This window comes from Drosophila tropicalis, unplaced genomic scaffold, assembly GCF_018151085.1.
Source record: "Drosophila tropicalis isolate 14030-0801.00 unplaced genomic scaffold, ASM1815108v1 contig_158, whole genome shotgun sequence".
In the NCBI taxonomy this organism is placed as follows: Eukaryota; Metazoa; Arthropoda; class Insecta; order Diptera; family Drosophilidae; genus Drosophila; species Drosophila tropicalis.
In genome coordinates, this window is record NW_027172602.1 from 93,460 (window position 1) to 119,698 (window position 26,239).

At 35.6% G+C, this 26,239-nt stretch overlaps 1 protein-coding gene across 3 annotated transcripts in view; it reads right to left on the reverse strand.

The window, feature by feature from the left end:
• pigs (pickled eggs) overlaps positions 1–25,945 on the reverse strand; it is a 57,171-nt gene extending 31,226 nt beyond the window's left edge. The window contains exons 1-3 of one of the 3 annotated variants that reach the window (XM_068302997.1): positions 25,697–25,945; positions 21,445–21,489; positions 4,750–4,876 (exon numbers count right to left, since the gene is read on the reverse strand). The gene's annotated coding sequence lies outside the window, so the exon portion shown is untranslated. Of the gene's footprint in view, positions 1–4,749; positions 4,877–21,444; positions 21,490–23,435; positions 23,495–25,696 lie in introns of those variants that run through there. The other 2 variants (XM_068302995.1, XM_068302996.1) reach the window with 2 other exon arrangements.
• Between the last annotated feature and the right edge of the window lie 294 nt (positions 25,946–26,239).

Consider the following 26,239-nt stretch of genomic DNA (forward strand, 5'->3'; position numbering starts at 1 on the left):
TTGGGTCTTTAAGGTGATGATGTAGAAGAATGGATCAAGTTTCAGGTGACAAAATTGAGTTTTATTCTCTTTTTTTTGTTTTTGGTTAATTAAATCAGAAATTTGAGTATTTGATTGAATGGCTTTATCTCTCTCTCTCTCTCTTTATGTTTCTTATTTATTGTGTAATCTTTCTGATTTGATCAAATAATGACATTGGACAGAGAGGCGTGACATTAATTAACTGATTCAGGCAGGAATTGATGCCTCTAAGAGAGAGAGAGAGGCAGAGATAAAGATTTGAAGGGTAAACCGATTTTAAATAGCAACCAATTTTGATTTCACATTTTTTTTTTTTATGTCCATAATACCAAATGTCGCAGATGTTTGGGGAGAGGGAGAGGTTTTTTGTGATATGTGTATATCACAGAAGTAAGCCACAAAAAAACAACAAATACTATAAATACTAGATATATACATATATAAAAACATATGTATGCATATATGTACAAGCAAGCAACAAGTTAAGAATTGGAAACAAGAAACGCAACTTAAGCTTTTGCGTAGGTTTCCTTTAAGTAACTTCAAATGTTTTGATTAGACTTTAAATGACACTAACAACAACAACAACAATGGTTAACTGCGAATGCCAAATGGCTGCTGCTGCTGTTGACTCCCAGTGAAATAGTCGGACCCGAAGTCAGAGTCAGAGACCAGGCCAAAAAGCAAGTCCAACTCGAGTCAAGTCAAGTCAAGTTAACTTGCAGTGTGGGTTGACTCAGTCTTCGAATCTCTGCTTCTCTTACAGTAGAATTGAGCGACTCTATATACATACATACATATATAGAACAAAAGAATGACATTATCGTAATACCCTATAATTGAAATATATGTATTTACCCATAAGCGTCCCCTTTCTTCTTCCTGAAAGTCTATCTTTAACAAAAGAAGAAAAAGAATCGTTTTACAGGGTACAACAAGAAACGTTGTTCAATTTCATATATTTATATACACACACGATATACATATGCATATATATATATCGGTTGATATAGTGCGATTGCAGCTGACCTAACCAACCCATTAACATGATATGAAAAGTCTATTTAACATTCTGTCTTAACTGTTTTTTTTGTTGCTGTTGTTACTGTTGTCGATGTTGTTTTTGTTGCTTAATAACAACAAACTTATTGCGATAAATAATCGACAACAAGTTGTCTTTTGACTGCCTCTGTCTGGGTGGTAAAGTTGGCCACAAAATCAAAAAGATATATGAATACATGAACATATGTACAAAGCTATGCCCCAAGGGGAAGCTGGGAAGAGTTACAAGGCTCAAGAAAGAGAAAAACATAGCTTTATATCTAAAAATATCTACATATTGTGTATTGAAATTTAATATCTCTAAGAAAGCTAGATACTTGAAATAAGAACAAGAAGTTCTAAAAGAGAACTCTCCCTTCTCTATATACAGAAAATGCTAGAGAGTCTCAAAGCATTTTTATTGACAATTTCTTAAATTTAAATAGTTATATAGAGACCGAACAAAAATTATCTTTTGGATTTCCCTTCACAGTGTATACAGAAAACAAAAAGTAGGTACAATTCCTAATCGAATTCCAATCATCAGTCATTCAGTATTAATATTTGAACCTTTTCTGATTTGATATATTTTGTTTTACTTACGAGGGTTGTGCACAAAGTTATTTAATTGTGGTAAAAAGTCAAATATTATCAAAAAGAGAAACCTTTAAGAATTCTGCTTAAACTTTTAAATAGTTTGACTTGGGCAGAGTAAATCTATCAAATAATGATGAAAGCTGATAAGGTATAAATAAATATGTAAGTAAGTAATTGAACTTATTGAACTGACTCTCGTTAGAAGAAAGAAAGGGAGAGAGAGAGAGAGCGAGATACATAAGTATTTATGAAAATATGAGTATGTAATGCGATAAGACAAAGAGGATTTTCCTTATCTTTCGACTTTGCTTCTGTTTGAATATGAAATGGAATAATTTTTGGCTTTTCGTTTTATGTAATTTGAAAGAATGCCCAAGAATGAATAAATACAGACAAATTCCAATTCTATTGTTAAATAAAAAACAGATTCGATGGTAAAAAGAATTCATAGCATGACTTTTGTTTTTGAAAAAACACACACAAAAAACATGCAAAGTCATGAAGAGATTCATTTTTATTTTTTTGCGCTTTGTTTGAAGGGACATAAGGCAAATGCAAATTTTTTTCCTTTCTTGTTGCCTTTTGACCGTGTTGAAGGCTTCTCCTAATGTTTCTGGGTTCTGTGTGTCTGAGTCCGAGACTGAGACTTAAACTGAGTTTGGCTTTCATTAACCATAAGTGCCAACAACGACAACGGACTTGGCCAAGACAACTTGGCCAGACGACAGACGAGGAATATGGACAAAAGTTGAGCCGACGGCGGCACCATCAAGATGATGTTTTTATGCCTTTTTTGTGTTTGCCTTACAATTTTATACCCTTTCCGAAATGGGTGAATTCAAAGGAATATGGACTAGAGTCAAGACTCGAGTGTGGAGAAATTGAAACACATTTTTCCCCTCCTATTTATATTATTTGGCTTGTCGAGGGTATGCTTAAGTCGGCTTGGCTCGAAACTTTAGTCGGTCCTCGAGTTTTTTTTGTTGCTTTGTTGCCCGTTCTGCAGTTGCCCCATCTTCTTTCTCTTCCTCTTTCTCTCATTTGCCTCGGTCTTGAAGTCTCAGCTCAACTTGTCCCAGTCGCAGACCTGAAGCGCAGCTTTTGGCTCCGCTCTTGACCTTGAACTTGTAGCCACGTTTACTTTTGTTTTCTTTCGGTCGACCCATGGGTTTTTTTCCCCTTCCTTCTGTCTCTCTCTCTCTCTCTTTTTCAAGCCTTTCTTTTTGGACCTAATCAGGCTTAATGCCAATGACTGGAACTGGAACTGAAATCGAGACCGAGACCGAGACCAAGATCAAAACCGAGTCCGAGATCGAGACCAAGACCCCAGACCCAGGGTGAGAGATATTTTTTTGTTAAAGCCTTAAGTATTTATGCAGAAATCGTTTAGTTGAATTTCATAAAAAGCCAAAACGTAAGATTTATTAATAAGCGATTTGATTTTTATCTTCTCTCTCAGCTAACAATTGGTCAAGTTCGATTTGAAAAGGGAGGATTATAAAAAGTCATAAATATCAAATGAATTCTGTTACCTAATGCCATATAATCCGAAAAGGAATGAATATCTATAGTCACAAGACGAGCTTCAAAGTGATTGGCAAATGAAATGAATTCTTATTTTTTAGTTCCGTGAGATTGATCAGTGCCCGATTGGCGATTGCAAACAATTATCATACAACAAATTTTGCCAAATTTAGTGACCAGCAACTATAATTTATTAGCCAAAACATGAAAAAAGTGTTTTCAAACGATGAGATCATGGCTCAAACGAAATGTGTTGGCTAATAATGAGGAAGCAACACAACAAAGAGAAATAAATAATTGCTTAAAGATTGTGAATCTTAGAATCAGAATTGATCGAAAAATAAAATTTTCAATACAAAACTCGTAAGTAAAATTGTGATCCTAAGAAAGAGAGAAGGAGAAAGGCAAATATAAACAAACCTGTCAAAGAAAAGTTAAGAATGAAACGAAAGCCAAACCGTAACAAAAGATTAGATTATGGATGGGTAAAGAGGTAAGATAGAGCAACAGAGTGGAGAAGTGGAGGAGGAGCAATGCTTGAGGATGGCCACAAGTGCCTATCTATGACAATTGACATTGGGATGGGAGACAAGACAGCTGGGAGCCCAGAACTGTGACACAATTGTCAGATATCACATGACAGACAACAGGCAAAAGACGCAACAAAAACAATAATAAATACATACATATGTGAATAAGAATTCAATCCAAGAGCATTTTAGAGCTGATTCTCCATGAATTAGATTGAAACTGAGACTTAGAGTCTGAGACAGAGAGACTGGACCTCGGTCTGGACATAATTGGCATTGTCGCTGTTGTTTTTTTTTTGTTTTATTTGCTCTTACTGTTTGTTTGTTTGTTTGTTTTGTTAGTTGTCTTTGGCGTGGCTTTGGCTTTGGCCAGGTGAGAGTTATGCGGTGTTGTTAATTAACCATTTACGGCCTGATTGCAGCGATATTTCTGTGTGTGTGTGTGTGTGTGTGTTCGTCTATGTGGATTCTCGCAAAAGTGTGTAAGTTAAGTATAACGAGGTCACTCAATTGCAATCTAACAATACACATGTTCATAACTAAGTAAGTAAGTAAACCGACGCCAATCCAGAACCAGGCCATGGTGATGATGATCATATGAATTCATCATCCAAAATCAACAGAAATACCAACAACAAAACAAATACAATGTCGAGGGCGAACTCTATATACCATGAACAAATGTACAAAAATGCACAAAACTACATACGAAACAGATGGCGAATGGATCGAGAATAGTTATTATAGTATATTGATTCTAATGCTATTTATGCTTTTGAAATATGGGAGAAGATTGTAAATAACTCCAGGAGGATTGAGAATATATTTCTATATTGTATACTCAAATAATACTAATACTTCAGAAAGATTAATTAGTTTAACTAATCCAAATACAATGGCAAGTTGAAAACTTTCATTCCGTATATGTATGTACATATGTGTCTCACCCACGACTATAGATCCATAAATTTTGTATACCGTATGCATATAAGTATGTATTGGCATATATCCAAATTGTAGTTTATGTTTAAATTACTTTTAAAGTCCAACTGCACTCGCCTGTCACATACATTCATTTATTTCGATTGAAATCCAACGAATTGAGATTAAAAAACAAAACAAAATACATATATGTATGTAAATAACGTCGTCCAAGTGCTTACCTGCAATAGAAGAGCAGAAAATATTTCATTAGAAAACCAAGAAAAGTTCGAGAATTCAAATAATTGTTATGCTATACGCACAATGGATCAGAGTCACTCCAATTGCAATGCGAACAGTATCAGGAATTAAAAAGTGTCGAACCTTTTCTCAGTGATTTGACAGTTTGACGGAATTGCTAATGTATACGAAATTGGAATTGGGAATCGGGTCAATCAACTGGGCAGTAAGTTGTTTACTGTCCCACCAACTCTACATCATCATGATAGTTTTTAACTATCTTTCTACCACGGCCTACCCAAAATGAATATATATGTATATTGGCCTCCCCCCTTCTCCTCCATCATCTCTCTTTCTCTCTCACCTGGCCGAAACACCACAAAACAACCCACAACCCAGCCGTGTGGACAGCTGGCACACGTGATCTGCAGACGGAATCAGGTAAATGCGTACCAAATCTGAATGAAAATGAAGAATTTATGAATGAAGCATACGAGTTTGTTGTGTGCGTGTGTGTGTGCGTGTGTGTGTGTGGTTGAGGTGTTGCGTGAGCGATGTCTCGATCTTGGCTAGCAAAACGAACACGACTAACAGATTCACTTTCTACTTATATGCAATATCTATGTAGGTATAAACAGGTGTGTGTGTGTGTGTGTGTTTGTAGTTGTTGATACATCGATATCATAAGAATATATGTAGTTTTTTTAATACCAATGACTAAATCTAATTCAAAGGTTGTTACACTCTATCCATCCTCTCTCTCTCTCTCTTTTTGATTGTTGGCACGCATGTCTCAGCAATGTAATGTTGTAAGTCGTCGTCTGTCGTTGTGACGCATTGTCTACCTCCCTCCTTCTCTCTCTCTCTCTCTATGTGCGTGGCTTAACAACTTGAAATTGTGGCATAAACACGTTCTACAATTTCCGGCATGAGTGTTGCCGGTTGTTGTTATTGTTGGTGTTGTAGTTTATTAGTTTCATTGATCATCATCATTACCCAGTCTCAAAATGTGATGTGGTAATTTTTTGAGTTGCTGTTTTTCTTTATTCCTTTCCCGAAATGCCATTAGCAGACTCAAAACACTCCCTCTCCCCAACAACACTAAATCAACAACAATAACAAAAGGAAGGCAACAAAAACTTACTAAAGAGTTACTAAAATAAATTTGTTTAAAGAATCAAATAATAAAGAATGACCACTAAAGAGAAGAGAGTTAAAAAAAAACCTCTTAACGTAATTGCTAACATTTTGTTTACACACACAAAATTAAACGAAACAAAAAGTATCCGAAAGATACACATATACATAACCCTATACCGTTAGATCAGGCTTGAGAGAGTTTTGTTTTCCCAATGATTTATCATAGTATTTCAGTCTTCTTCTTCTTTAAGTTCTTGAACCCTTTTTGTGATCTTTTAGTTATGCGCATAGCAAAAAACCATTTAGGAAATGAAAATCTGAGCAAAAACAAGACCTTTTCAAGTTAAGATTTCCAAAGGAAAGGAAGGCACAACAAAAAGCAGCTAACTAAGTAGCAGAGAACCAATAAACAATGTAACAAAGAAAAACAGAAGGGAAACGTGATCTAAAGAAAGCATAAATATTAACTAATTTCTAGGTAGATGTCAACCTACTGAGAAAACCCAGAACCCAACTTCTAGAAACTGAGGCACGATCAGGAGGGCTACATATCTCCGTTTTCTAGGCACATCTTTTATGATCTCAGCACGATTTTCATAAACACGACTTAAGCATCTAGTAAATAATATTCAGCTCAAAATTATCCTGGCAATAGAATTCCGAATCTAACTTTCTGGTCAACAAAGATAAAATTTCAACAACTACTATCTATTATCAATTGGTTAATTCTCCCACATAAACAATTTATTTTGTGTTGTTTTTTTTACTTTCTCTTTTAGGTGTTCATACATACATATATCAAGTCTAAGAAAAAAATGGGCAAAACTTAAGACAAACTAAATAAATCTTTCCAGATTCTCACAATTGACTAAAAACAAAACAAAAATTGACTTTAACTGTGGCCCAAGTCAAAATTGAAACTGAAACATTCCCATGGCCATTTATGGCTAAAACCTAACCTTGCACAGCAACTGTCCGAAAACAGAAAGAAGAAGAAAAATATAATAATAATAATAAAAAAAAAGAGACCTAACATATATTATGTTAAAGGTCTTTCATCTGTGTTTCTGTATCTGTTTTGGTTTGGTTCACAAACGACAAACGGTTGAAAGAGACTTTTAGAACAATTAATTTGTGTTTGTTTTTTGTTGTTTTTCGATTTGCAAACAAAAAACCAATACACATGATGATGATGATGATGATGAAGATGAAGATTGAGGAGGATCGACCAATTCCAGCGACCTTAGTGACAAGTTTTCAAGCTGTACGCACTTAACGACATTAAATCAACGACATCGGCAAAAGGCATAAGACAAAAGCAAACTCAAACTTAAAGAAATAAATAAACAACCATCGTAAATAAAATTGAATTAAATTGAAAATTGACTTTCAATATATTGAATAAGGCGTTAGACAGAGATGGCAAATGCCATTGATTGTTTGCTTTTCTTTCAATTAATTTGTGAGCAATTAAAGTTGATGCCTAAACCCGAAACCCAAAACTCAAACTCAAACTCAAACTAATCATCTTCAATCATTAACCTCACACAACATTTGATGATAATGATCCGTCAATTAACTATAAAGAAAACTAGTGTGTGTCTGTCCGTCTGCCGATCGCTTGGACTGTGTGTTTATGTGAATGCCAAAAAAAAAAAAAAAACAAGTCAATGGCATGTCAAATGACCCAACATGGCCTAGACCAAGTCACATGGACTTCGATTTTAGAGTTTGAGTTTGAGTATCAGTCGGTGGTTGCGACATCAACTTGTGTTTCTGTTTGTTTTTGTTTCTGTTGTTGTTGTTGTTGTGGTTGTGACAAGTGACGAGTATTCCCCCAACGATCGATCGAACGATTTCCGCACTGACCATTTATTTGTACGTACAATGTGCACTCAGTGCACGTTCTATAGCTTTTGCCATATTTAACCAATCAAGCAACCAACGCCCATTGCATTAGTTATTATCATTTGTCCCCTCATAACTCACTAGGCAAATTTGCTGGCAATCATTAATGGTGACAGGAGAGCCAACCACCAAGTGGTGGCCGGCGCCACCAGTAAGGGAAATAAAGAAAATACAATTAATTGCCTCTAGAATTCATTTCATATGCATTTACATAACTATCTACTATAAAGTTTTTAATGTAACCCTGCAAAAGTGTAAAATATAGAAAGAGATAGTTGGGTGGGCGGTGAGGAAGGGAGGATTGCGAATGCAAATGCCAATGCCAATGGAAATGGAAATGGAAAAGGAAAAGATGTCGTAATGTATCATATCAAAGAACCGAAACGAATTGCGCAGCGATAAATTGACAAAGAATTTGCAACGCCCTCGAAAATGAGGCAGAACCAAAGGGAGGACCATTAAAGGCAACACAAACAAAAAAAAGCAGCGGGCAGACAGTCACAGATTTTGTTTACCCTTAGAAATCCCTACAAGAACTGTATTTATCCATTATCCCTTTTCAAAAAATATTGAATTTTTCCGTCTATACAAACAAGGAAACGACGTCACAAGAGAATCTGTTTCAAAAAGGCATAAAGAAATTCAAAATATGTGCATATGTGAAATGGAAAAAAGAAAACATTCATACATATGTACATATATAGATAAAGGCATTTTCCTTCAAGAACTGTTTACTATCTGGTTTATACAGATGTCTTTTATTTTCTTGCTCTATAATGACAAATGTTCATATAGACAAGTTATTGGAAAGGCAGACATGTCTGAGATTGACTCAGTTAATAATAATGGCTGACTAAGACTAGAAAGTAAGCAATTACAGTGTGTTTCAAATAAATAGATGCACTTAGTTTGTCTACTTTTCAGGGGGTAAAAACAGATGCTACTAGTTAATAAGTAGAATTACTATTCCATGGTTCTCCTTTTATTTAATAAATTGTATAGAGTTTTCTCACAGTAGTGAGATAAATTTGAATAAATTTCTAGATTGATCATATTAATATGGCACACACTGTAAATATTAATGCATAAAGAATCTATTTTCACGATAAAGTAAAGCTGGCTAACTATGTATGTTACCTTAACATTCCTTTGTAATCCATAAATATCTTAATACTTTTTAGAAAACTAAACTAACATCAAGACTAAAACCAGACATGCCAAAGCAGTGAAAGACATCTAGTAAGACAATAAGGGGGGAAATTGCGGTGGGTGGTGGATGGACTAAATGGATTTCGATTTGATTAAGCTTTTCAATTTATTCATTTGCCATTTCAAATTGTATTGGATCATGATAAGAGCATTGCTGCCAATACCAGTATGTAGATAAAAGTAAATCTCCATTAAGCTCTAATGCTAATTGCAACTGAATGCTGAATGCAATTATTTATGCAAATTAGTTTTGTGCAACAAAATAAATTAAATATGATAACAACATAAACCTCAACTATGTATGTATGTATGTATGTTTTTGCTTTGGTAAATTAGTAATTTATTTTGCTTCTTTACCTTTATTTTTATAGGCAACTTGAAACGTAGCGAAATCATTGAATCGTCGACTACCAAATGGGGGCGTAAGCGGGCCACGAATCCGCGCTTAGTTGAGGGTGGCATAGACGCGCCTTGCTGCTGCGGAGGTGTGTGTCAAGATCCAGGAGGGGGGTGAAGATTGGATTCGGCCAGTTGCTGTTGTCGGCATTTGTCAAAAGGCAACAACATTGACAGGTTTTTTTTTTTCTGTTTTGTTTTGTATTTAGTTATAGTTGCTAGTTGAGCTTGAGCTGCGCATGCGAAAATTACTTCATGTAATTCCGAGTTAATTCAACTTCCATGGCTTCATCTTGATACCCCACCCCAGCCTCTCAGTATTAGTAAGTGCAACATATGTATGTATATGCAGATGTCTATATACATATGTACATATGTATGTCAGCATAATTAAACAAATCTTCGACCAGACGTTACGACCATTGTCGATCGGCGGGTTCGGTTCGGTTTGGTTTGGTTTGCTTCATTAATGCAAATAAACAGACAACCAATTTTGAACGAAACTTTCAAATGGCCTCAACGTCAAAAATACCCATCTGTGTCAGGTGGTAAATCAATTTTTTAATTATCATTGTTTATGTATTTGTAATTTTTCTTTAAAATATAGGCAAAATGTCAACTTGGGACGATCCTATCACATTACACCCTTTTCAAGCTATATAATGAAAAGGGAGGAATCTGTTTAATTATGTCACATTTTCATGAAGAACAAATTAATTTACCACTTTGAATTTTAGAAAACTCAACAGAAATATAATTTTCATTTGTTTCAAGCAGTGTGGCTTTGAAATGGGGTAACTTTGCCCCCTAAAGTATGCTCTAAGCAGGCCCAGAATTTGCTTTTCTAAAAAATATATACACAAGTCTTATGAATAAAACTTACATGTCGAAGCAAATGTTGTTTTGTGGACAAATTTTTAAAAAGTCATTAATTTGTTGAAAATTATGAACACTTTTGCCAGCCTATTGCATACCTTAAGGAGTAAAATTGCTACATTTCTGGAAAATATCTAAATTCGGCTTATTCTATATAAACAATAATGTGTTTTTTTTTATACATATACACTTACACACATCTGGTATACCCTTCAACCAACTAATGGGTATTGAAGGAAAGAAAACAAAAAAAACAAGAAAACGCACCGCTGCTTTAGGCGGCGACGGCTAGTTGTAGCTACTAAATTGAACTTTTCAAATTATTTTCAAACCAAAATGCCACTTTGCATTCAGGGCCAACGACTTGGCCGGCCACACACAAATGCCTTGACAAGTACATTGTACCTGGGTCTCCATCTCTTTCTCATTTTGTGTTTATCTCTGTGTGTGTGTGTGTGTGCTTCTGTAACGGTAACGAGATCTTTATTGGTAACTCCAGAGTAACGTCTCCACAATCCCCACCATTCTTGAAGGTGCCAACTAAATGAAGTTGCGTTGTAAAAGAGTTTTTTCTTCTATTCATTTTCTTGTCTTATGTTAGATTGAACGCCTCGCTAATGAGTTGGCTTAAACCAGCAGGGGGTACCAGTGGGTGTGGGTTGGAGGATGGAGGGTGGATGATGGGGAATGGTAGGTGACAGTAGCCACTTCATTTAGTCGTTTTAGTGTCGCCACATAGGTTAGCTTGTCTAATGAACTCTTGAATATATAATGAGCTGTCCAACTGTTTTTATGCTGATTATTTATACATGGCTAGATAAAGTTAGTGAATCGATTGCCAAAAGATTCTTTTTCTTTTGATTTGAATATTACTGATTGATCCCACAAAATTTATTGATAATTTGCTGATTAATTACTGCAAATGTGTGTGTGTGTGTGTGTTTGTGTGAAAAAAGGTCCTCAAAAACTTTACTTTGTGGTTTCATTTATTTCATAATTTTTGTCAAGAATTTGTTTATATATATGTACATATGTACATAATATGTATGTATATTTTTCAATGACTTTTGTTTTGTGGTCATGACCGAGCATTCATTTGTTTTGACTCCATGTTGAACCCCTAATTGGAGAGGGCGACTAAACAGAGAATGAGAGAAGAACATAGACTTTGAATTACCCTATGGTAAATTGGTAGAAGCTTCCTGGCTAACAAATTATATTAGTTTTGAAAGGGAGATTAAAAATATATCTCAAAGCTAAAATTGTTTTTAGACAATGAGGCAATGAAGATTTCTACAGCGTATTGCATGCTTTAAGGGGCAAAGTTAGCATAGAATTTGGATATTGAATGTGATGCTTTCTGTTTTGGTGGTTTCTCGGATTTCTACAGGGTATACACATTTGTGGCATCGCAAAGGGGGAAGACGACAACGACAAGTCAAAGTGGAAGTTAAAATCGGAGCTAACCCCTATATAAATTGCAATTCATAAGACGGATATCTGTATATATGTATGTATGTATGTATATATTTAAATAGATATGTATAAATACACATATGTATGTATGTATATGGAAGCATCTGCAGCTGCAACAGCCTGCCCCAAAACTCAATGGCAACCCTCAGGCCGCTGCTACTTCTTTTGCTCCTTCTCTGTCTCTTCCTCCTTTGCTTTCATCTTTTGTGCGGGATTTCTGCTTCTATCCTCTCCCCTTTCACCCTGTCCCTATCCAGCAGTTCTGTTTGGTTTCTTTTCTGTTGTGACGTTAATTAGAACGACGCACCATGCGTAGCTGCTGCCAGGGAGAGGAATGGTTAGGGGGTAGGAAGAGGAGGAACTGTGAAACTGCAACGGCATCCCTCTTTCCCCCCACACCCTCTGTCATTCTTTCTCACCATGTGCATGTTGGATTAACAGCACACGTGTCTGCCTTTACATAGCTTTTATTTATTACCTTTCAGCACTGACCAAAAAAAAAAATAACACGACGAAGAAAAACCAAATGAACAGAAAGAATTTTCCCTATTTTATGATGTTTTCGTTTTTCTCTTGCATCTTTCCAATGAATCGCACAAAAACATTGTGCCAAAACCAACAACAACAACAACAACAATAACATCTACAAGAACTTGGTTGAAAGGTGAAATTTTTATTGCCACCCCAACTCCAACTCCCAACCCTTACTCCTTCTCTCACTCTCTCTATCTCTCTTGCACCACCAACTCCTCTGCCCATCTTTGAAATGAAAAATCATTCAAGCTTAAACAGAAAATCACTTTGGTGGAAATTTTCAAATGGCCGATCGACCGAACGTCCGTTAAATGCAGTTTATTGGTTTTTCTCGCATTCTGCCAACTTGAGATTATCCAACATCATCCACCTCGTAGCCATCAAATCAAAGGCTTTTTGGCCCACATAACACACACTCGCACACACACACTGGCACACACACAATTGTTGCTTTCTATGCAAGCCCATGCCCAATCTCATTCTCATTCCCATTTCAATTTCAATTGCATTCATTCCATTTAATATAAAGAAAAAATGAGTGTGTAAGTGAATAAATATGAGTGGCAAGAGAGGGGGTTAGGGGGGGCAGATGTGTGTATTAATGTATATATGTACATATATGGTAAAAATGACCGGAAATGATCTTTTGACGCAATGTTATCGCTGTACACAGGACGCATGGCATATGCTTTGAATCGTTATCGTCTACTATATCCCCCCTTAAATTATATATAGATTCAGATAACAATATACTTATCTATACCTATCTATAAACCCATATTGAAACTTTTATCTAAGACCCACAAACCTATATATTAAACCTCTAAATCTACATCAAAAAACTATTACTAATTAATCTGACATTTCGAGACTAAAGTAACTTTTTGAAATTGCATTCGAATTGAGGGCAAATCAACACGGATTTTGTGCCTATTTTGACTTGGAAGAATTTAATTTAAAGACCAGATAAAGATTTGCTTCTAATGTTATAAGCAAAGCCATTTGTCTGTCTATACAATCAAATCAGCTAATCAAATGTGTTCTGAATTTTTTGCTTAAAATTCTTTTGATTTCCACGGGAAAAGGCGCTGGAAAGCAAAGAGCAGTCAATCCATGCAAGTTTTCTTCATTTTCGTTCTTCTTTTCATTTGATTGAAGTGGCTCTTTGTTAGTGTAAGTGAAATGAACAAATGATTTGGAAATTTTTGGTTTTTTTAGATACAAAACAATCAAGCCAAGTGAAGAGGTCGGGTTTTTTTTTGCTAGATATCTGTTTTATGTTCAATTGAGCGGTGATCTAGTCCAGTCCCCACATATGAAGAGTTGAAGAGTTTACCCCCCGCTTATTACAGAGAGACTACACAATTGATATGAATTGAAGATTGTATCCCAAACCTGCAAATGTCCCATGCTGTGAATAACGAGAGTCAAAGGAGGGGAAAGAGGTAGATCAGAGATGTGGACGACAACTTCTTGTGGCTCAAGTGGCTAGATGAAGTTTCTTTGTTTTTGTTTTCATTTCTATCACGCCCTTAAATCTACAAGATAAACACACACACAACCACACACACAGAAAGAGATCGCACCCAACATTCAATGGATACAATTTAGATACTTACATGCATTGGGTCTGATTTAGGGGCCTGGGCTGGGCTACTAACCTTGACCCAAAAATAAAAAAAAAAAAATCAAATCTACTGAAAAAGAAGAAGCAGTGAAGAAAAAAAAAGTGTGCTAATTGCAAACAGTTTTCAACACTCATGATAATCATCATCAAGTGTAAACACCATAAAAATAAAGATACAAAATAAGAGAGCGAAAGATACAAATACCAAATCAATTGGAGGACCATCGAACCAAAAATTAGAACACAAGACAACAACAAGTTGGGTAAGCCAACCTAATCATCGTACGCATAGACCTAATACATACATATATGTACCTATGTATATGTACATATATCTCGATATGAACTCATATCTAGCTTTATGTATATTGGCAGAATGAGAAGTAGAGAAAGAACTGATGAGTAAGTTAACAGAGACAGATACTCATATTGCTGCTGCTGTTTGTCACCAAATGGTAAATACATATAGAAAATAAACGAAGGGGGGAACCTACACACATTTATTTCGATAAGATAAGCATACAATAGATATACATACATACATACATATATAGTTTATATAAGGCCACACTATTTACAGACAAAGTCTGCTAGTTCTTAAATGTTGTTTGCTTTATGTTTGGTCTTGATTGATACATTCGTTAACATTCCGGATGTGTTGTTGATTCTACCAAGGGGAGGACTACAATATATATGGTACATATGTATGGGTTCCCCTCTTCCTCTTTATATGAAAGAGTTCTATAAATAGTTTTAATTTTTTAATGACTTACTAGTTCTTTCATATGAACTCCAATTTGGTATAAACTCTTTTGACACGGACACTGACTCTGACTCAGTTGTCATTCATTAGTAGCCAATTAGCTAATTCAAGTTAGTTAGTTAGTTAGTAACTAAAATAGTCATTAATACCTCATTTCTATGTCTCTCTCCTCCTGCTTTTAATAAAGAAGAGCTCACATTTGAGAACTTTTTAAGCAGATCATAATAATTTTCAACTCTGACCATTGATAAACAGATTTCCCATTGAGAAATTTATTTAGGTTAAGTGGCTGGAGAAGGTGAGGGGTTTTCGGGGGGAGAAGAGGTGGAGGAGTGAGTGAGTGATCATAATAAAAATCATTTCTCATTTTGATTGCCACGAGTTTTTAATAGGTAAAACGTTTTTGAAAATGGAAAGTTATTTTAGCCAAATTGGTCCGGAGGCCCTTGTATGCAAATCCGTTTGGCCCTCGTAAAATAACCATAAATGGGCGATCCATCTACTACCTGTATATATGTACATATATATCTATCTATATATTTGATGGATATGCAAATGACATTTGATAGCTTAGCTTCGCTTGGCATGACTTTACCCCGGTTAATGGAGTCAATTTAGGCGCCATGGGAGAAACTGTTAATAATAACGGGCAGTCAGGTAAAAAATAAAACACAACCGAAAACATTTAATCGAATCCATAAAAACCAGATGTGAAGGTGCGTCAGGTAAAACCTAAACCAAAACCAAGAAAACAACATAAAGGGCACGAGCATGATATTTATTTTGTAAAAGGCTTGGAGAATATGAAAAGAAAATAATAATGTATTAAACAGATCCTCATATTACATTTGATTGATGATGAAATGGACAAAAACGTCACAAGTCCCTGAAAATCCTTTGGGATGCCCCACAGAAATGCAATGAATGAACAACAGGCGGCCGGCCATAAGAGTTTCATTTTATGGTCATTCAATGGCCAAGAGATAATCGACTGCTGACCTTTGAAAAGGGTTTTCCTTCTTTTTGGGCTTGCCGTTCAAATGCATTTGGCTATGGTCTATCTTATGATCATATTGCCTTTGCTTTGCGCTCAAGGTCTTTGCGAGGCGTTGCACTTGACATTCTCAAAAAAAAAAAAAACCAAAAAAAGATGCCGGAAAAATTGACCCTCAAAAAGTAACTATTGTAGTGAGTAAAATGATGAAAAATGAGCGCAACAAGTCAAATTAAAAATGAAGCAAGTAAGTCGACTCGTCGACTTGGGTATACCATACACCTGGTGAAACAAATATTTCAAATTTCGAAGACCAAATGTATGTCTATTAAATTGTTTTTACATGTCTTATACTATGTGCTATCTCGCTCACTCTACAAACACACGAGCACTCTAGCGCCGCTACTAGCCAACGGCCAATTCTGGCCTTGTGGACCGCGTAGTAAAATACGTTCATACGCATATTTTACATGTTTCTAGTCCGATTTCAATAAAATTTGATAGTTTGGTAGAAATAGATAAGATAAATTAGTCTGCCAAATTTAAATGCGATAGTCAAAAAACTAAAGGAGGAAATCGTTTTTTTCTAAATTATGGAGGCGGAAGTGGGCGTGGCAAAATGTGAAAATATCTAAATTCTCTGCGCATACTATGCCAGTATACATACTAAATTTGGTGACTTTAGCTTTGTTAGTTTTTGATAAAATCAGTTTTGTTTAATTTACGGGGGCGGAAGTGGGCGTGGCAAAATGTTTAAATAGCCAATATCTGCGCGTCTATTAAGCTAGTCTACATACTAAATTTGATGTCGGTAGCTATCATAGTTTTTAAGGAAATTACTTTTATGTAAATTCCGGGGGGCGGAAGGGGGCGTGGCAAAAAGTTTAAACAATTAGTTTCTGCGCGCTAACTAACCGAGCATATAAACCAAATTTGATGTCTCTAGCTATTATACTTTTTAAGAAAAACAGTTTTGTGTGATTCCTGGGGGCGTAAGGGGGGCGTGGCAAAAAGTTTGAACAGTTAATTTCTGCGCACTAACTAATCGGGTATACAAACTAAATTTGATGTCTCTAGCTGTCATACTTTTTAAGAAAAACAGTTTTATGTGATTCCTGGGGGCGTAAGGGGGGCGTGGCCGAAATTCCAATTAATGCTGAACATGTGCATACTACACGAGTATACATACCAAATTTGGTGGCTCTAGCTCTTATAGTCTCCGAGATCTGCGTGTTCATACAGACGGACGGACGGACGGACGGACGGACGGACGGACGGACGGACGGACGGACGGACGGACGGACGGACGGACAGACGGACATGGCTAGATCGACTAGGCTGTTGATCCTGATCAAGAATATATATACTTTATAGGGTCGGAGAAGCTTCCTTCTGCCTGTTACATACATTTTGGCGACTTTAATATACCATTTCACCCTATGGGTGTATGGTATAACAAAACAAACGCAAAAGCAAAGGGGCAAGGCAAAACGAAACTTTAGATTGCAAAATCTCCAAGAATAGAATGGAAGTTTTGGCTTTGAGCAAACAAAACACAAACAGAAACAATGAGAAATCCGAGAGACTCTGAAGTGTGAAGTGCAGGCAGGCAGGCGGAGAATTAAGTGGTTAGCCCCTAGACTGAGACTCTTTTTAAATATATCTACATACATATATACATATATGAATATGAGGTAATTCAAATGAATAACAAACACGCACACACACACACACACACACATAAAGAGAAATCCAACAAATACAAATTAGATAAATACCCCCAGCAAATGACATTGACATAATGATTCTTAGTTTAACGCTCAACGTTTACCGATTTTGAACAAAACCTTTTTTTGTCTTTGGTATATACCCTTTCAAAAGATACTTGAATGTTTTCACAACAGACACACACGACAAGAAGTGAGACATTTCTTTGTCATCTCAAATGATTTACTATTTCAAAATGATTCTAAAGTCTCTTATTTTCAAAAGATATAGCTTTGATTATAACTTCCTAATGGATAATCATTATCTAAACAGCTAATGCTAGATTGTGTGGTAAATATTTGAAAAATTTCATTTCTCAACATTCTTCTGCATAATAATAGAAATTTTTTAAATATTTTGGTAAAAACTAAAAATGTATCGTTAAATAATCAATTTTAAGCTTATCTTAAGCTTGTCTAAGTTTTTTCATATTCGTTTTACTAGTTTACTCTCTTTTTCAATAAGTCTTGAAACTATTAAAGATGCAATTATCTAGTTAAGGATCTCATTATCGTTTCTTCTCTACAGAGAGAACTTAGGACAAATTCAAAATATTTTAAAGATAAGTTAATCATAGATTTTATAGATATTAGATCTATAAGGATAAGGAAAAAGAAATCAAGGTTTTGGGTTATGTATTTCTAAGTTTCAAATCAATCAAACTTACACAAATAGCCCAAACTATGTATTTAGCCAATGATATCACATTAATAACTATGTTTATTCTTTAAGATATCGATTACGATGGACAAATTTATAGAGTATAGATAAAATTTGTTGTTCTTGCATTCGGCTTCCGTATTTTAATCTTGTTTTTATTTCCAAAAATTTTCTGTGTCTTTGCTCTTTGTCTGCCGAGTGTTTTGGTGGTGTGTGTGTGTTGTTACCTTGTTGTTTTGGCCAGATTTTTGACAAGTTTTTTTTTTTGTTTTGTGTTTCGCTCTCATAAATATGTTTTAAAGAGACTTAATGAGCTATACAACAACACGAAGCTAATACCAGCAAACTCTTAAGCTTGCGCCCACCCAATGTATGAAAAAAAAAAAAAACAGCTTAGCAGACCAAAAGGAAAAGGTTAAAGACAAAAAAGTGAGGAAAAAAATTCTTAATTTTGGGGCCTTTAGGCGATATTACTTTTTTGGTGATGTAAGCTAGCCAATTTGTCAGCAGGTTGGTTCGGTTTCGGTCATCATAATTCATAATCTTTACCTGTATAGGTATTCTGTGAAATAGGTTTTTTTTTGTTATTGACATTTTTTGTTGTCGTTTTTACGTATATAGTTCATCGCATGAACTTTGAAAGGCTAAGCATGGTGTTACGATGATGACAAAACTTGGTTAAATTTAATGAAATTTAATGTACGCACCACTTATACCCCTGACCCACAAAGGCATGTGTGTGTCTGTGTGTGTGTGTGTGTATGGGCTTATGTATCATAAATATGTTTTTGATTAGGGACGTTCAGCCGCCCGCATCTGAAGTTGATTGCTGAGTTGATTTTGTTAATAGGCGACACAATCGTCATAAGCATTTAATCGGCTCTTTGCCTCTGTCATGCCCCTTCCCCTTGCCCCTGCCCATCATCCCCCACCACACTCTTCATATTAACCATTTGAATTCGTGTTAATTTTGATGATTTCAAAGTTTATTCTTTCTACCAAACCGACCCTGACAGTGACAGATTAAAGAGGAATTAAGAAAAGGAACTCTAAGAAAGAAAAAATTAAATATAATATTGTGGCAAATGGCTTTGCAGGTGATTGTTTTCCTTGTGTGTGTGTAAACGAAAAGCTATGACTATAAGTCAAACTGATTATATATGAGTTCATAGTTCATATATTAGTTGGCGACGTACTGCAAATTCAAGAAGATTAATCAGTGACAACTATGGAAATTTACAATCGGACAACGTATTTCAAATTGGAACTGTAAATCATAGATCCATATGTAGTTTCTTTTGGAAGAATGAAAGAAATGTATACTTTAAGTCACTTTTTCAGAATGTAAAGGAAGTCTAGGCTTACAATTATCTACAATGTAGAGAGTATAATATAATTACAACTCCCCTCAGTTCGATTTCGACTTTAATCCGGTATTAAATCAGCCATTTGATGATCTTTTTGCTTTGTCTAAGTGAAACTTACAAAGCGGAGATGACAATGAAATCTTCATTGAGCAACTTGAATGGTTTCATTTCACCCACAACCTCCATAATCTATCCAATATCCAGCCAACAGCCAACATTCCACAAGCATCCAAACATCCATCAACATGCAATCGATGGAGTTGAAGGGGCATTTGGGGGAAACTAAGTAATTAATAAGCAAATATACACATATGTATGTACATATAGAAAGATATAAAAGAAATGGCAACTATATATATGTACATACAGACATACAAATACAATGCGGGTCCATGACCACATTAAACCCCGAGGGCCAAAACGCAGGCAAATTGCGTGCGCGAACAACTAAATTTTTACAATATGCTTGGGAATCAATTGTAAAGTGAAGATATCAACGGGGGGTGCTGGGGGTTAGGGGGCGCGGAGAAGCGACAGTTGATGGTGGCAAACTAAGACGCGTCTGCTTAATTAATTGAAGGAAATATGCGACAACAAAGAGGCAGAGTCACAGTCAGAGACATGACAGCAGCCAGCAGTAGTAGTAGTAGTACATGTTGAAGATCATCCGTATATATTTATATATACAATCGATCATAATACTATTGTTTCATCATTCGGCAACCCCAACCCTGGGGCCAGCACTTGACACACTCTCTTTATGAATTTTTGTTTCGTTGGGTGAAAAACTGTCAAATCAAAAATAAACAAATGAATTGACATGTAAATAGACGACAAGAAAACGAAAGAAACAAACTCTTGGCCAATAGTTTTACCTGGTCAGGCAATCAATCGATCGATCGATCGATGCAACAATCGATTTGTGAATTAATTTGTGACCCACGTTTTAACAATTTGTCTCAAAATGAAAACAAAACAACAACAAAAAATTAAGGAAACGCAATGAAAAATTAAAAAGTTTTTGGCTTGCTGCCCATTTTTGAAACCCCCCTCCATCCCATTCATTTACACAATTTAGATTACTGACCTACGACATAATCCTCATATAGAGATGGCTATCTTTATGTATGTATTTATATTTTTGGATGACTCTTGTTAAATGACGAAACACATATAAATGTATGTACATACATACATACATATGTATGGAGAAAGATTCATAAGGCGAATGAAAATGAAATGATTCAGAGAAATATTTCCCAGAACTTATGTGATTAGGTCGGTCGCACAGGCAGATATACATTTTTTTGGTTTGTCTTGGTTTTATATAGAACTTGATGATTGTGAGATGTTTATGGGCTAAATGGCCTTCAGAAGCCACTGAGCCAGTGCAGGATTAGGGCAATCAAAAGGCCAAATTATAAGTTAGAAGAAGATCATTTTCCAAAATGAATAAAAATCGGTCAAAAACAAAGGAATGAACAATGAATAAACCTTTCAGGGATCGAACATCTTTAAACATCTCTAAAAGGTTAGGCGCGGGGCCCTTAGCATTTGCTAAACCCGCTATTTGGCTAATCCGGCACTGAGCTCATTCTCAGCGAAAATGTAAAGGGTCAATTTAGAATCTTCATAGATAGTATGAAGATGGTAATCATAGAAATATTCTCAGCTTTTGTTGGCTTTAAATTGATTTTGATTGCAGGCCAGAAAAGAGAACAAAACAATTTACTGTGAAATGCAAATTAAGTTTATGAAATTTACTTTTATGTACATCAAAAATTTGAATTTTTAAAGCATTTGGTTGTTTTTAATTAATATTTTTGTAATTTGCTTAGGAAAATATAACTTACCGGATCTTGGTTTTAAGTTATAGCCAGTTTGATTATTGCCGGAACCTAAAAAAGGGGAAAGAAAACGGAAAATAAAATTAATATTTGAAATATATTTCATTTAGAATTGTAGAGGAGGAGAAATAGAAGAACGAGAAAATGTAAAAAAACTATGAAAAGTGTGTGACATCATCAGAAATGTAAGTAGAAAACGGTAAATGGAGTTTTATTTGCCTTTTGTCATTGAACGTGAGCGTCACACGCACACACACACACACACACACATCTACATTGGTCTAAGCAAATACAAAGTCAATAAATAAAGGCGTTAACTTGGTTCAAATGGCCTACGTAAATATGCGATGAAATGTGAGTGAGAAACTATGATGAATTCGCATACAAAACTTCGGTGTAGGCTTATTTCGCAACCGATTTGATCACACACACACACACACACACTCACGAAGAGAGTTGGCAATAAGCTAAAAGCTGACAAATGTTTGACAAGCGGAAATGGCAAAACACACACACATACCGAAAAAACCCGTCTAATCAACCGTCTTTTGAGAAGTTCTTCAAACATTGCTGTTGACACACTCGGCGGGAGGGAGGCGAACAGGCAGCCAGGCGCTGACCTCAGCAGGGAACTCTCGCCTCTTGATTTTCTAGGTAAGGTCTCAAATGACCTTTTGGCCATATTATTCTGCGTGACGGAGAACACAAAACGCCTGCGCATGTTGCTGCCGTCATCAAGGTCAGAGTTCATCATAAAAGGAACAGCTGTTTTGGCCTTACATGTGGACATGACTCAATTCATTTACTCCCAATCATCATACCAATGCAACAACTACTGGCATTCGTCATTCTCGCAGTAGCGTGCCAAGCTATGTATCGCTTATATGGGCGAGGAGGAGCTGATGAATGACTCATAGACTATTCTTCGCAAAATATCCTTCGACATTTGCCAAACATATGTACATACATACATATGTAGATGTCAGGACACCATGAATAGTGTTCTATCAAAAGTAAATGACAAAGGATAAACCTTCATAAACTTCTACGTTACAAACAGACAACCTGAAGTGACATATGTAAAAGGATTAGACAGCTTACAGACATTCTACTTATCAGATTCTGCCACAAGATGCTTATGAATGAAAATGTTTAACTAACATGACGCCCAACCGTATGAAGGTTGTTATTGTAGGCTTTGATAATCAATTTCTCCTCATTTGTGATTCCCAAATAGTTCTAGCGTTAAAAAGACAAGTCAATTGAAGATTCTTTGGAGATTTCCAGATATTTTTAATATCAATACTCAATAATGTTTGAAACAACTGAACTCTAATAAAAATAGTGGAAAAAATAAAGAGGAATGGAATGGAGGAATGGAGAAACTTTAAATACTTTAAATAGTAATTGAACAAAAATGTGTTACTTTGTTTAGAATCAAATTGAATATTGAATATTCATCGATTGGTCTTATCAACAATTTTGCAGTTATAATAATATTTATACACATGAAAACAAAGGGACTTAGAACGGATATTCTGATAAAGTCAATTGAGTCAATTCAAACTAAATAAAAGTACTTAAAATATTTAGCTGCAAGTCTACCGATGCAATTTATAAGCCGAGTAAGGGGATAGGGACACACACAGAGAAAGAGAGAGAGAAAGAGAGACTGTATGTACTTGGAGTGTTGTTTTTATGTGCAGAGCTGGGGCAGTGAAAAGTTGGGAGACAAAAGCGATAAAACTTAATATAATAAGCAATAATAACAATAATTTTTTTTATTGTTGTTGTTGTTGTCGTTTTCGTCTCCTTTGTGTTTGATTTTTGATTTGGTTGGGGGTGGGGGAATTGGAATTTTTTTGTATTATTGACACGCAAATCGCGGCAAATCGATGGTTGCCGCCGCCACCCTAAAGGAGACAGCACTACCAGCAACAACAACAACAATTGTTAGGTGGAAAAGCCAAAAGAAGAAGAAGAAGAAAAAAACTTACATTACAATTCTGCAATTTCTGCACGCGACCCAAAAAAAAATAATAAATAAAAAAAAAAATAGCAACAACAAGACAAGGAAGCACAAAAGTTTTGGGTTAAAACGTTTGCCAAAATTTTCCTTTTCACACACAGCACAACAATAAGCAACAACAAAAGCACACGCACTTAACAAAAAAAAAGATATACAAAAACAATTCTTTTTGTGAAAGAATTTTTTAAATATTTGTTCCTTTTATTTTTGGAGTTTTTTTTCTGTTTGGCCCAGGATATTGCGAAACTGCCGGAGTTACCGCAATATCCGCAGCGAATTGTAAAATCCGCGCTATTCGGCGACAACCATATGACTGAAAGCGAAGAACGAAACCGAACAACACACGGACCCCGCCTGCCCCTTCAAGGGTTGCTATTACCACCCAAATAGTTAAGAAGGAATCGCAATTGAACAGCCAGGCAAGGAAAGGTGGCAAGAGAACGATAGAGAGAGAGAGCAAACAAGAGCATGGCAGCTTCCGCGCAAGTCCTGCACGGAGACTCAGGCAACCACATCGCCAACTATTACGGTAAACTCCTGCACCGCATAGTTGGCTCCCCTTGGGCACAGTGGTCCGCAGTGTAACCAAATACATACATATGTACATACATACATACATACATATATGAAAATTTGATTGCCAACATAAATTAAATGATTGAATTTTATAAAACCAATTATCAACCATTATATTTTTGAAAATTCTTAATAAATTAAACTACCAACGTCTCTTTGCCATGTATTTGACCTTATGACCTGGTTTAAAATGTACCTTTATACATCTTGATTGTTTGTTGTTAATTGTAAGAAGACTTAAATTTTGTTTTTCTTTTGATTTGCTCTCTTTGCTTATTTAAAATAAAATAAAATTATCTCGAGCTAAAATGCAAAAGTCTTCCGGGGAGTAAACTTTTATATTGAGATTTTATTGTACTATTTAAAGGAATACACACAACCATTCGTCCATTCTCAAGAGAATTATATGAAATTCAGTTGTTACAACAAACAACAAAAAAAGTTTCAAAGGGAATGGTCAATAAGACAAGTTTTCGAAGCTAATACAGATGTAAATAGAATGAGGCAGGATTTAGAAAAGTTGCACTTATGTATGTATGTATGTATGTATATTTGAACCACTGTGCCGCTATGATTGGGCTGAAAATAATTGCAAATCCATAAATGTTATCTGCATTGCCTCTTTTACTCGTCCTCCGACTACTTCTTGTATTTGTTCCTGCCGCCCATCTCTCAGACATCGCAGACCTCATGGGGCGCATGCTCTCTGTACTATGGGGAACAATCGTCGGCGGTTGTATCGACGACAAAGCAAGAGCCCCAGAACAAGCTGGGGCCGAGTCACAGTTACTACATTGGTTACAAGTAATTTATCAACAACACAAAACTAAAAAAAAAAAACGGAACAAAACGACTTGCGGCCACTTCTTATCAGTTTTTGCAGTACATTACAATGCGCGTTGCAACACACACATACTTCGAATTAACGGATGCGACAATATACATACATACATCCATGTACACCCATAAGAACAACAAATCAAAGGTCGTAAATTCACTCTCTCTATCATTGCTGAGTTGGCTCCAGCTCTCTTGCTTTCTGTCTCTCTCTGAATTTTGGATCCAACAGGCACAAAAACAGCTGTGAGTAGTAGTTACGGTAAATTCGTTTTTCAAAAAGCAAAACACCCGACATTTTTTTTTTTTCAATTAATTCGTGGAAAATTGGTTTTTGGGGGACTTCTGTATGCATATTTGCAAGAGTTTCATTTTTAATAAATAGACCAATGTGAACTTCTGTTTCTAGGAAATTGAAAACAGTAAATGTTAAAAGAGAGCAAGAGCCACCACAAACACAATCTCTAAACAATCAACAAGTGCGTGTGTTTCTTTTGGGGGGGCAACGGATAAATGTTATCAATAAGTTCTGTTCAATTTTCAGCAAACGTGATGCTATCAAAATGTTGTTGCTGCTGTTGACTGTTTGATGTTATCAATTGTCGCAAACGACAAAAAAAAAACAAAAACAATTAATAATCATTTCGTTAAAATCAAACATGTGTAACGGTTTTTCGTTTTGCCCCCTTTGATAATAAAGCAGGCAGCGAAAAATTGCGGCTTCTAAAAAATGTACATATTGAGAATTTGTGCCAATGACAAAAAAAAAAAACCAAGCGGTAGAACATCCATTTCACCGTTACAAAATGAACTCACCGTTATCCTTGTGCCTCTTAAATTTTTATTTATGACTTTTTTGTAATTATTTGCGAATTTCTAATATAATACAATTATAATCTTCATATAATTGTTTTATTTAGCGGACTTTTGTATTTGTCCTTAAACACATTTCACAGATTTTCAAAAATTTTTAAATTTTCTTTTATTTTGAATAATTGTCGTTTGTTCGTTTCGAAAACACTCTCGCAAAAAAAAAACGTAAAAAACACAAAAAAATGAAAGCGAATTGCCGTCATCGACGTCCGGCTTGCTACGCGGGTAAATATAAAATACCGTTAAATTAAAATGAAAACAAAAACAACACTTCGCCTCGACTCTCTTCAATTCGCTTGAGGGCGCTCTCTTTTAAGTTAAGTTTCTCTCAATTGCAACAATATTCGCTGTAAAAAAGTGAATATTCGACGCAGAAAAGTAAATGTTCGCCGTAACAAATTAACCGCTTACCAATGATGCCAAACTAGCTTTTTTTCCGTCAAATCGCGGATACAATTCAAAAACAGCGGCAGCGGGAATCACGGC